Raw genomic sequence first — 14,402 nt, 5'->3', positions numbered from 1 at the left:
CTGGACTTTGTGAGGGTTACATGTCCCTCTTAATAACGTCACTTGGACTAGCTGGACTACTGAAACTCTCAACTGCTCTCGGATCTGCTCTACGTCTGGCCCATTGACATTACAAAGCAGAACCCTTAGGCCTCAAGCCCAGAGCTGTTCGAATGATGTCAGCATTGGGTGAATATGAGCGCCTTGAGATCTGAAGCAGGGTGATCGCTCTGAGCATTGTCCAGCACCAGATACTGCGGTCTAAGGTTTTGAGCCCAATTGTGAGGAACAAGCCTAAAAATAGTGTCTGAAACAGCGGGCGGACTTTGCCAGAGTTTGCCTCATTGAAGACATTACTGGCGGCCGTGCTTCAGCAGACACCTGCCATTACGTATCCTCCGAAGCATCCCTGTTCCACACTCTCATCCCTGGGCCGACACCAGCAACACTTCCCACTCACAGTTTCTCTCGCTTTCCAAGGGCTTAGTGTGTGGGCTGTGTGGTTGGGGAGTGGACAGGAACTCTTTTCAGGGCCTGGGCCGCGCTCTCTCAAGGAAGCATGACTTGCTGTTGAAAAGTCAAGTGCCACTTGTGAAGTTACATACTGATTATGTTCCAAAACCAAGTGAGTCGCTTATGCGAGAAGCTTTTTTTAAGGCAACATGTAGACATACATCTGAGGTACGTCTCAACGATATTAGAAAAAAGTTGCGATATTCTGTTTTTCAGTGATAAATTTAGCGATATTTATAGAAATTCACCAGATGACTTAAAGGAACACTTGAGAGTCCAGCTTAGGAAAATGAACAAAACTCAAAAACATGACATTGTGATATTTTGTTTTTCGATATGAATACTGTTAGACTCCTCAGAAAGCCATAAAGCACAATTTATTTCAATTTTATCTTGGCTCTTTAGTGTCTATCTATGATGGTACAGAACTGTGCAAAAATCTTAGGCCCCCAGTCACATTTGTTGTTTTAGTGAGTGTATAAATGATATTATTTATTACTTCATATTCTATTTATTAAAATACAACAAAGAAAATACAGATTCTAGTTGAATTATTTGGGTCTAATTGTTTAAAGAGCCCTCATTATGGGTTTTTGAAAATGACCTTCCATGCAGTGAGCAACACAGCTTTAAGTGAATGAAAACATCCTGCTGATGTTTAAATCGGAAAGTGCATCTTGTTTAAAAAATATTCATTTTTTTAATAAAAGATTCGACTCAGAGTCGTTTAAATGATTTGTCTTTGGTCCGGATCTTTTGCCTGTTCATATCGACATCGACACAAAACAATACCAACTATGTTCTGTGCTGGATCCGGTAAAACGTGAACATGCCTTTCCCTTCAAACGCTGGCAGAGTGCGAGTGTGTGTGGGACTGATCATGACTGAAGATGAGTGAACATTAATGAATGAACGTTCTGGTGATTAATGCAATAATCTACCCTGCAACGGGGGATTCGTCTGCTGTTTGTTAATGCCGAGTTTAGTCCGCATGATTCTAGCCCCGATTTTCACTCTCCGACAGGTTTTGAGAAATCACAGGCAAATTGGTGCTTGGTGCACTGAGTAACAATTACACAGTGTAAATTCTCAAGGACACGATATGAGAAAAATCGCAGATGAGTCGCCAACAAGTGAGATATTTGGCATGCTAAATATCTGGAGCTGTCGGTGATTCAAATCATGCCATGCGAAATGTGTTCTGATTGAAAATAACATCTGCGATTACCAACAGCCAATGAGAGAGAAGCATTCACTAGTATGGGTATCTGCAGGCCAGCGGGAGGTTGGGGGAGAAGTTAAAAGCGCACATTCTCAGTTTATTTGGACCCAAGAAATGGAGGAAAAACTAGTGGAAATTTGGCAGGAGCACTGTGTCTGTTTGACGTGTCATCTGAGCGATATCACAATCGTGTGGAAAAGTAAAAAAGTGAGGAGAAATTGCTAATTCCCTTCAAAAGCAAGGTGAGCAAAATAAGTACATTTTATAAAGCTAATGCCTTCTTTTTTCATTATATAGTTAATAACGAAAGCTATATTACATGACCTCGCGTTGTTTCCGTGTCACTTCTCGTGTTTGTTTAGTTGTGAGAACTTTCAAACAAATGTTATTGTAAGGATGTAAGGAAGACAATTAAACCATGTTGCTAAATAGTTAATAAATGTTAATTTTGTTAAACGTTTTTTTAGATGGATTTGTTAGTTGTACTGATTGGCTATAGCTTTATATGGACAATCAAGGAAAATTATGACCTGTTTAAAAGTATTTAAGACCCACAACAGCATATTTCAGTGATTTTTTTTTAAGGCCTTAAATTTAGTTTTAGCGGACACCATGACAAAAACTACAACTTTTTCCCCCTTTGAACACAATATATTTTATTTTGAGAAACATTTAAAATATTTTGGAGCAGTAAACATGTCAGGCTGCTGTCTTCATTAGTTTCCAAAACACAGATTTCTTTACAATTTAAAACAGCATTTTTGGATATTGTTTCTGCTGGTGATACTGTTTTCCTAAAAAGCTAAAAAAAAAAAAAAAAAAAAAAAAAAAAAAAAAAAAAAAAAAGGAAATAAAAAATCTTATACATACCTTAGGAACGGTATAGCAAAAAATGTTGGCGGTTTTAAAACCTTGACTTTTCCAAACCACGGTATACCTTGGTAAACGGTTTTCGTCCCATGCCTAGTATGTATATCAGCCTGTTGTTAGAGACCCCCAAAACCAAAATATGATCTTTTTTAATGCATAATAGGGGATCTTTAAGACATATGAAAGAGTTGAAAAATGGTAGAATGGATGAAAAATACAATATAGTTTCTGTCTTGGTTTGATTTGCATTTCTACCAGACCTGTTGTCAATGATTGTAAATGCCGAAAAAAACAGACAGGTTTTAATTTGTCATGTAATATCTACTAGAACGCACCTAATTTGTTATAGTTTTATGTTTTACCATGATAATGATCCCAAACACTGCTATTGTTTGGAGAGAAAAACTGCTTATGAAATAAAGTGAGTCATGAAAAGGCCTCCACACAGTCCAGACCTGAATATTATATACAGTATGTATAAGCAATACTATAGGCAGTATGAAATTTACCTGGAGAGAAAAAGAAAGATAAAACATGCTTAATCTAAGGAAGAACTCGTAAAAAATGCTTAAAAATGCTTGATATTAGTCATATCTTTTCAGAAAAGGACTGAAACCAAACAAACAAAAAAATAAGTTCAAGCTGTTGCTTGGTGCTAAATAGGTCATGTTAAACAGACTTTTGAAGACCACCTTATGTGGAACTGGATCTGCGTCTCTATTCTTAGTCTGCTACTGTCCAGGAGGTTGCATTTAGGTCACGGATGCAAGCTTTCAGAGCCTTTCTGAATGAATGAATTAAACGTGGTTTTCCACCAAGGCAACCCGAGGTGCTGAAATATAATTGGCTAAACTGGAATTGGGCGGGTTAAATAATCAAAACAAAGAAAGCATTCTAGCACGGAAAATGCATTTTCAAAGCAGAATATCTGACTTCAGCATTGTTCTTGAGATAAACAAGTATGTTCACTTGGCATGTTTCTTAAATATCTGTAAACATCTTATGGTATTTTTTTAATTATGCTTTAGAAGAGTCAAAAACTTGCATACAGCACCGTTAAAAGGTATAGTTCACCCAAAAGTAATGATTCTGCACTTGCTCCATAGTTTTTAGATAGATAAATTTGTGCAAAAAAGTACACAATTATTGAATCCTTACAGTCGATTTCTGCATCTGATGAGAGCACTTTTAGCTTAGCTTAGCATGGTTTATTGATCCGGATTAGACCATTAGCGTCTCGCTCAAAAATGACCAGTTTCGATAATTTTCATAAGCTTGACTCTTTAAGTGCTCCTTTAAGCCATCTTGTAAAATTGCATACCAAAAAATTTAAATCATTGAGAAACAAAATTTTGCAATGTCCGATTTCACCAAAGAGTTTCAAAAATTTTCCAAAGCTAGATTCTTAAGTGTTTCTTTAACTTTGCTGTAAAGCAACAGCACGTGCTAGTTTTCATTACCTCCTTTTCTTTATTCATCAGGGGTCGCAACAGCAGAATAAACCGCCAACTTATCCAGCAAATGTTTTTACACCCTTCCAGCTGCAACCCAGTACTGGGAAACATCCATATAGGGCTCCAACAACGAATCTATTAAATTGATAAAAACTGATTACTAAAAGCGTTGGCAAAATGTTGGCAGGGATATTTGATTAGGAACGGTATTACAAAAAATGTTGGCGGTTTTAAAACCTTGACTTTTCCAAACCGCAGTATACCTTGAAAAACGGTTATCATCCCATGCCTAATGCCACCCTAGTTGTATTCAATAATAATAAGCTTCAAATTATAGCTCTTTTAAAAATATTACAGGAAAACAGAAAGAAACAAAGAAAGCATTCAATGCTCAGCTTGTATGGAACCACCCATAATCAAGCGCTTTAAATCTTCTCCATCACCCTTGATTAGGTTTAATCAATGCTTACTTCAGTAATGAGCTGAAAGGGCATAGGCTCTCTCTAGGATTTATCAAAACGCGGAGGTCTGACGGCAGGATTATAACTGCTCGTATTGGTTTACACTACACAATCTACTGATATATACAAACACGCACACTTGTATCTTGTAACCAGTAAGCTCTGGTCAATTTGCTGACAAACTGAGGCCCACTGCATGCTGGGAAGACACTGACTGAATCCTGTCCACAGTTTACCCATCTGGTTAAACATTTACAGAAAATTCAAATCTTTCAACACACACGGCTATGAAGAGGGAGTCGGGCAGCCATGTCGTTGTTTTTTTTTTCCAAACAGGCAACAAATGAGCACGCTGGCTCTGTATAAAAATGTAATGCAAGAAAAACACAAGCAGCTGTGATGCCCATGAAGCCGGCTCGTATCTGGCGCTCTCTTGCTTTCTTACATAAGCATGTGGCCTTTTGTGGAGGTTGTAACTTCAAGGACCCACTGCACCACAGCGGCACGAAAAAACAGTGTAGAATGTAATTTAATTTCCTTTCTTTTGTGAAACGACACGACTCAGAGGAAAACTATGCCAATGTCCGGCAAAACAGAACCAGGTGTGCAAGGGTTTGCAAGAGCTTATTGTTGGTTTTGGTGAGTGTAGAATGGCTTCCCTTTGGGCATGTTGAAGACGTTTTTGGTACTCAGATTTAATATGGCTCGCATTTGGCCTGGCCCATCCCTACAACTCCATGCAGAGGAGTTTCGAAACCATTTTGAAGTGAAGATATGCAAAAGTTGACCCTTAAAATGACTGCACAAGGAACGACTTTTAAATAATTCATTCATTTTCCTTCGGCTTAGTCTCTTTATTCATCAGGGGTCACCACAGTGGAATGAACCACCAACTTATCTGGCATATGTTTTACGCAGCGAATGCCGTTCCAGCCACGACCTAGTACTAGGAAACACCCATAGACTCATTTACAGACACACACACTCATACTACATGTCTTTGGACTGTGGGGGAAACCAGAGCATCCGGAAGAAGCCCACGCAAACACTGCATGAGAGAACATGCAAACTCCACACAGAAATGCCAACAGGCTGAACTGGGACTCGAACCAGCGACCTTCTTGCTGTGAGACGACAGTGCTAACCACTAAGCCACTGTGCCAGCTTTGAATAGAAGTGCTAATTACTCCATTTAAAACTGTACCACTGTTCTAATGGCTAAAATGTACACTGTTAACAATTTGATCATTTACACAGTATTTAACTGTAACATGAATTGTATTTTACTGTTGGACAGTTTTGCTGTATATTACCGTATTATAAAGCTGCGTTGTAAAAATTACTGTATATTATAGGGTAAAGACTTTTCAGGGGGCGATAACCCCCTTATGGACGATAACCGTTTTCAAGAATTACCATGGTTTGGAAAAGTCAAGGTTTTAAAACCACCAAAATTTTCTGCTATACCTGAAGTCAGAATTATTAGCCCCCCTGAATTATTAGACTCAGTTTATTTTTTTCCCAATTTACGTTTAACGGAGAAAAGATTTTTTCAACACATTTCTAAACATAATAGTTTTAATAACTCATTTCTAATAACTGATTTATTTTATCTTTGCCATGATGACAGTAAATAATATTTGACCATATATTTTTCAAGACACTTCTATACAGCTTAAAATGACATTTAAAGGCTTAACTCGGTTAATTAGGTTAACTAGGTTATTGTACAAGTTATTGTATAATGATGGTTTGCTCTGTAGACTATCGAAAAAAATACAGTTTAAAGGGGCTAATAATTTTGACCTTAAAATGGTTCATAAAAAAATTTAAACTACTTTTATTCTAGCTGAAATAAAACAAATAAGACTTTCTCCAGAAGAAAATATTATCAGATATACTGTGAAAATTTCCTTGCTCTGTTAAGACATCATTGCAAAGGGGGGCTAATAATTCTGACTTCAACTGTATGTGTAAGATTTTTTTATTCACATTTTTTTAGGACTACAGTATCTCCAGCAGAAAAGATCTACAAAGACGCCATTTTAAATTGTAAAGAAATCTGTGTTTTTGAAACAAATGAAGACAGCAGAAGTCAATGATTCAGTTGAATTATTTAGCCTGACATGTTTACTGCTCCAAAATATTTGAAATCTTTCACAAAATAAAATATATAGTGTTCAAAGGGGAACATTTTTTTTCCCAGACATTTAAAACGAATATATTTTAGAGCAGTAATCACAATACCAAGAAACTGTGATATTTTTATCCAAGGTTATCTTACTATCATACTCTTACCGGCCCATGCCTAATACTTATAATTCTGTAGATATATTTTATGGTTTCTGCTATATACATTCTTCCATGGCGGGGCACCAGACCAAAATTCATTCGACAGCTTCACATTCAAAATATTCTGTCATTTTTTTAAATAGCAGGTTATAATCGCAACAAAACTTATTCAAAGGTAAGTGAATTATAACAGCATGAACTTTTCTGTAACCGTAGTAGTGCTGTGCGTTATTTGTTTAACCCTTTAAGATGACATGCTGACTGACTGACTGACTGACTGACTGACTGACAGGTGCATGATGCGTGAGGCCAGCAAACACGCCGTAGCTTTCAGTTATGATGAACAGTTTCCATAATTATAATTTATAGATAAAGGTTTTCGGTGCTGCATACAATGACTTTATCTTGCTGTAGTTTATAACCGTTTCATTTTACTTCAGGATGCATTAATGTCGCTCTTTAGGTTTATTGGAGACATTCACAAATATTCCAAGCAAATCTAATAAATGTTGGTGACATATTGTTACATAAATGCACCAAATCGCACTTCAGCAGCGTTTATTTGAGCGCACGAGAAAATCTGCACTTTAGCAGCGTATATTTGAGGGTGCCCAAGAAGTTTTGTGCATGAACTGAGGAAATCTGCGCTCGAGCAAAGAGATTCTCATGCTCGTATTGCATGAATGCGATCTCGACTTGTAATACTGCGCTCACGACATTTGACAATGAAATGACGCCATAGGCTGTTTTTAGATCTGTGTAAAAGGCCCAACAGAGTCTGCCACCACAGCTAGAAAAAATCCTAGAGGAAACACTGCATTTACAGATAAATAGTGCAGTAAAAATACAGTATATTTACTGTAATTGATTTACATTAAGTTACTGCTGAACTACTGCCAGTAAGTTACTATAGATACTACAGGAAATTGTTAACCGTGTAAGTGATAAATAAATAAAATGCAAATATTAGATGAAATATTATTATTATTATTATTATTATTATTATTATTAATAATAATAATAATAAAACAATTTAAATAATAGTAATAATGATAAATTATTATTATAATTATTATTATTATATTTTATTTTTCTACTACTTCTACTACTACTACTAATAATAATAATAATAATAATAAAACAATAAAAAATAATAGTAATAGCAATCTTGACAATAATAATTTATTATAATTATTATTATTATTATTATTATTATTATACTATTACTACTACTACTACTACTAATAATAATAATAATAATTATTATTATTATTATTATTAATTAATAATTAATTTTCTTTTTGGCTTAGTGCATTTATTAATCAGGGGTCATCACAGCGGAATGAACCACTTAACAATAATAACAATAATAACAATAATAATAATAATAATAATAATAATAATAATAATAATTATTATTATTATTATTAGTAGTAGTAGTAGTAATAGTATAATAATAATAATAATAATAATAATAATAATAATAATAATAATATATAAAAATAATAATAATAATAACAAAAATAAAAAATAATAAAAATAATAGTATTAATAATAATAATAACAATAATAACTATATTACTAATAACTAAGTATTATTATTATTTTTCAATAAACATAAAAATCACATAACTATTATAATTATTCATTATTATTTTAAAAGTGCAATTCAAAATATGAATAGCTAAATTAATCTACAGATAAAATACCAAAACACAAAATAATCTGCCAGTGGGGTAAGGAAAACAAACATGTTTCCTGTTCATATTGCTTACCCTACTGCCAAATTGTTATGCTTGTTTTAAGGAGAAACTTTAACTTGATTTAAAATATTTGGACTAGACGCAAGGTAAAACTTATTTATGCAAAATAAAAACCTTAAATAAAGTAATTTTCTTCTCTAAGTAAGAAAATCTTTATTTTATTATTTCTTTAGCAGTGTAAATCATTAAAACATCTGTTCAGCGTCTTAATACTTCAAACTCTCTCTTAAATGCCACTTTAAAAAATAATAATTCATATCCTTTAGGAGCACTTCTGTTTTATTTCTCCCCCATTTGATGAAAAAGCGTTTAAGATTACATACAACCTAAACAACCCACCATGAGTCTCTTCTCAATATACAGTAGGTCGTGCCAGCACTTTCCTCTGTCTTTCTCTTCTGCTCTCCCGCTCCGTCTTTTATCTTTTCTGTAATTGCATATGCTAAGACTAAACAGCAATGTTGTACGGTCATAAATCAGAGGCCTACTGAGGGAGCCTGGATGATTCAGCAGCCACTGTGCACAAAAGCAAATGTTCTCTGCAGATGAGATGAGATTCAATCCTCAAGACGTGTGAGCATTTCTATGTACTAAACACAAAACTTCAATAAAAATGCAGTATGAGATGCTGGAAAATGAAGCACTGAGTCATGCAGAATTCAAAGAGATGCTTTTGAAATGAAGATTTGCATAAAATTGATGATACAGTGACTGAAATGTCGCTCCATGTAAATAAACACAAAGTAAAGTGCTGTGTAAATATTCACTTCTATTTATGCTTGAGTATGTTTAACACGAGATGCTCAAATTACAAGGTTTTATTTTAATCAGCACTGAGTTACTCATTCAGAGGACTGTTTGACAATGGTACAAAGGAAAACAAAACTCTCGGTTACCAATATTCATGCATATGGAAATGTAATCACTGTCAGTATGAATGAAACTTAAAGGGACAGTTCACCCGAAAAATCTTCATTGAGTCATGTCGTTCAAAACCTGTATTTCTCCTTCTGCAGAACATAAAACATGATATTTTGATTACATTTATTTATTTAGTATATCCCATTTGCCTAGACAGTGCATGAAAGGTAAGAATGGTGTAAAATAAAATAATAAAATCAAAGACTGATCATTTTGCCTTATTATGATACATTGAGATCCTATAAGTTAGCGAATATATATATATATATATATATATATATATATATATATATATATATATATATATATATATATATATATATATATATATATATAATTCAATGTAATTCAATTTAATTAATAAATAAATTTGTTAATTGGTTTCTGCCTGTCACAATCACCAGCGATCTAATCCTGTCAGATCGCTAAAGGACTACAAATCTGATGGTATATGGACTACAAGTTCCAGTCATGCACAACACACACCTGTTCCAGATCACGACTGATTACACTCACACTGCTGGGAGCTGCTCAAAGACTGATTAGATGGACTTTGAATACAGCGCGCGCACACACACACACACACACACACACACACACACACACACACACACACACACACACACACACACACAGCTCTTGGCTGAGTCTTGTTATACTGTTTGTGAACAGTATGATGCGTTTCCTTTGCCTTGCTTTACTGTGTTTTTGACCCTTACCTTGTTTGTTTGTTTATGTTGTCTACTGCCTTCCTGTACTGACCACTCGCCTGTGTATTTGACTTCGACTCTGGTTTTCCTGTGTACATCTGTTTTCCCTTTTGTTGACCATTACTTCCCTGACCACTCTGTTTAATAAACCTGCATTTGGATCCGCACCTCCCTTGTCAGCGTCCCATCACATTGCACTGACTAAGATTGGTGGTTTTGCTCCATAAAATCTCAATGTATCAAATTTTATTAAATAAAAAATTTTATTCAATTAAATAATACATGATACATTGAGATCTTATGAAGTAAAATGATCAAAGACTTTTACACACCTGAAACTTGTCTATAGCACTTGTTCACTGCTGCTCTTATAGTTGTGCAAATTGCTTCCTTGTCCTCATTTGTAAGTCGCTTTGGATAAAAGCGTCTGCTAAATGACTAAATGTAAATGTAAATGTAAAGTTAGCTAAAATAAAATAAAAATAAAAAAAATCATTAAATTTAATTAAATATGATTAATAAATACATTAGGTAATTGGTTTCTGGCTGAGACTGGTCATTTTGCTTTATAAAATCTCAATGTAACATATTAATTTTGTTAACATTAAACAAACAAACAAATAAATAAAAATAAATAAATAAATAAATAAATAAATAACATTTTTAACCAAGACTGATCTTAATGTATCATTTTAATTTTGTTTTGTATTTGTTTTTTTTCCAGTAGGAAATTTTTGGAAGTCCATATACTGCATTGGTTTAATAAGTTAAAATGGCGTGTGTTGTGAATACTAATGATCACCGCTTATTAATACAGACACACACACACACACACACAGAACATGGAAAAATATAAACCCAACCAGAGTAGCATTAAACTATTTTGCTCACCGGATCCGTTGTGGATAAAGGCTAAACTAAAATGAAACTTGACAAACGAGAGTGACAGAGATGTATCGCGTTGTATTTTGAAGCTATATTGTCAAAGAAAACAGGCAGGACTTGGTTTCAACGATTGCATGAACTTATGACAGTTGTAATTTAGCATGATTCAGCAGTCTACATGTGTTTGTTGAAACAAACGCATCAAATTTCACAATAAATACGATAAATTGTAACTACATTTTGCCACTTCAGAATGGAGATAAATGTGAAATCTGTAAATCTTGCATTTTGCATACTGAAGTGAGTTTGAACATGCCTCTGCTGCCGTTGCCCAGTAACACATTAGTTAACAATTTAGGGCTTGCGTTTACAAAATAAAAGTCCCACATACATTGTAATTGAATTATAAGCTTAAAATAACTAAGGAAAGAAAATTATCACTGTTGTATTATCACTAGAAAACGTTTGTTATCAAATGCAGCCTGAGGCATGCTTTTTTATGATCGCAGAGCTCCATGAGTTGGTGTGCTCTTGATGACTCAGCTGCTCGTCAGGTCCGGATGAATTACCTAAAGTAGGCATACATGCAAATGAGGAGGGCATGGCCCATGAGTCTCATCACAGTTTGTTTTGTCTTCTAATTGGCCCGTTTTCCACTGGGATTTTACACTCATGGAATTCACATGCAAATGAGAAAACCGTGGCGTCTCACGTGCAGGCTCATGGAGGCTCACATGCAATCATGCAGTCCATTTATTTTTCATTTTTCTTCGGCTTAGTCCCTTTATTTTATCTGGGGTCGCCACAGCGGAATGAACCGCCAACTATTCCAGCATATGTTTTTAAGCAGCAGATGCCCTTCCAGCCACAACCCAGCACTGGGAAACACCCATACACTCTCACATTCACACACATACACTAAGGCCAATTTAGTGTCAATTCAATTCACCTATAGCACATGTCTTTGGACTGCGGGGGAAACCGGAGCACCCGGAGGAAACCCACGCCAACACGAGAAGAACATGCAGACTCCACACAGAAATGCCAACTGACCAACCCTGGGGCTCAAACCAGTGACCTTCCTGCTGTGAATCGACAGTGCTAACCGCTGAGCCACCGTGCCACCAACATGCCATCCAAACACTGTCACATTCATAGTGCTTGTCCTATTTCTGTGTTTAGGCTTCCAGGACATGGCACAAATGGAAAGCTATTACTCCCCAACAGCAAGCAATCTGATAATTAGCTAGATTTTAACAAAAAGTAACCTATTTTCAGTGTTCAGATTTAAGCCTATGAGGAAACAGCTTGAAGTCAAAGTTTTCCTCAGGAAATGCCTTGGATTCATTTTGTGGAGTAGTGTTGATCTGCACTTGGCGCCATAGCAACTGCAGCCTCCTGAGCTTCAGCCTTTGACAAGTGGTTGAGCAACAAAGTTATAAAACTCAGCGATAACACACTTGGCACAGGGTCTCAGAAAGGTACTTTGCTAAGAGCAGCTGTCATTAGTTTATATAAAAGACTGTTTTACACTGCGCATCAAGACATCTATACTTTATCTTCAAAACCGCTTATTATTTCTTTCTGATAAGATAGAATATTGATAAATATCTTAAATATCACACCTAAAAAGCAATCATCCTAAAACTGGGACATCTACATGATACACAATTCAAGCAGTTAGTTCAAAGTTGAAAAACTATGAAAGTTAAAAGCGGAATCTTCACCTCTGTATTGCAGCTGCTGTGCTATTCATATCACTTTATAAATCGAAAATCTTTATAGTGTCATATAAAAGTTTTTCAATTATGAATTCAAATAGGCTCACAAAAATCTGATTTCACAATAAAAGTCATCTCATACCCTGAAAATGATTTACAGTACATCACAATTTAGTATAATTTCTATATATGTACTATATATATATTTCTAAACATTACTAAATATAATAATAATAATAATAATAATAATAATAATAATTTAACTAAATATATTGCAATAGAATTTATTATTATTATTATTATTATTATAATTATAATTATTATTACGTTTATTATTATTATTAATATTATTATTATTATTATTACATATGGAATCATATTTCTCACTCTATTTAGAATTTCAGGCCAAAGTTTGATTAAAAATGTAGAAATATAATATATAATATATATATATATATAATATATAATATAATATAAAACACTTAAAAAAAACAACTAATGATTGCAGATCAAACATAAAAATTAAATATATTGCTAAATAAAATACAAAATTTAAACATCGTACTTTACTTTCCAGATCGCAACTTTTTCTCAATGCTGTTATTAATCTCTATATATATACACATATACATACGTATATGTATATATATATGTGTGTGTGTGTGTGTGTGTGTGTGTGTGTGTGTGTGTGTGTGTGTGTGTGTGTATATAAACTTGCCTGATTACCCTAATCTGCCTCAATCTAGTTAAGCCTTTAAATGTCACTTTAAGCTGTATATAAGCGTCTTGAAAAAAATCTAGTCAAATATTATTTACTGTTATCATGGCAAAGAAATCCATGTCATATACTGTCATATAGTCATATTGGACAGCCCAACTTGCTGCCCTACTACACCCAACTAAGCTGAAATCAGCATGAAAGTTAATACGGCAGCTTGAAATCATAATTCTTGTCAGGTACTACAACAAAATGAACCTACTGACAGGAATGCTGCTGTGTGCCGAGAGGTATTAACATGACTTTGCTTTTGCTAGGCTTGTATTATTTGCAGTAATTTCATAGTGAGTATACGTGTTGCCATCAATATTGACATTTCCAACTGTGTATCAGTCGGACAGGCAGGCAGCCAGCTTAACAGCAGAGTGAAAGATGGCTGGATATGTCAGACTGTGTATTTTGCTGACTGTGGGGGGTTGTCTAGGATGGCCTGCAGGGGGAAAAAAGGCCTTTTTTGGCTTTTTCCAACTGCTTGTTTGACACCCATGACACTCCAGATGCCCTGGAGCAGAAGTAAAGTCACGGCGCCTACAAGGAGCCTTTTTCTGGTGTCACAGGTCTGGACAAGCAGCCGCCATACAAAGCATCCCTACTGCCGGTGCTGGAAAGGTGTTGAAGAGAGCGTGTCTCAGCACATCAGACCCTTAAGGGATGCGAGTGCAATCATGGTACACGCGATACAAGGAGAAAGAGGTGTAGATTGAAAAACAAACATGAAATATAAACCACTGGCTTGAATAAACATGAGGAGTATTTTTAGGATGGTGGCGAGGAGCCTGGATTTTCTGGTGAGAATCGAGGTGCAAAAGTTCACAAGTGCATCTTGATACCTG

The sequence above is a fragment of the Danio aesculapii genome, chromosome 9, assembly GCF_903798145.1.
Source record: "Danio aesculapii chromosome 9, fDanAes4.1, whole genome shotgun sequence".
Taxonomy (NCBI): Eukaryota; Metazoa; Chordata; class Actinopteri; order Cypriniformes; family Danionidae; genus Danio; species Danio aesculapii.
This window is presented reverse-complemented; position numbering follows the sequence as displayed.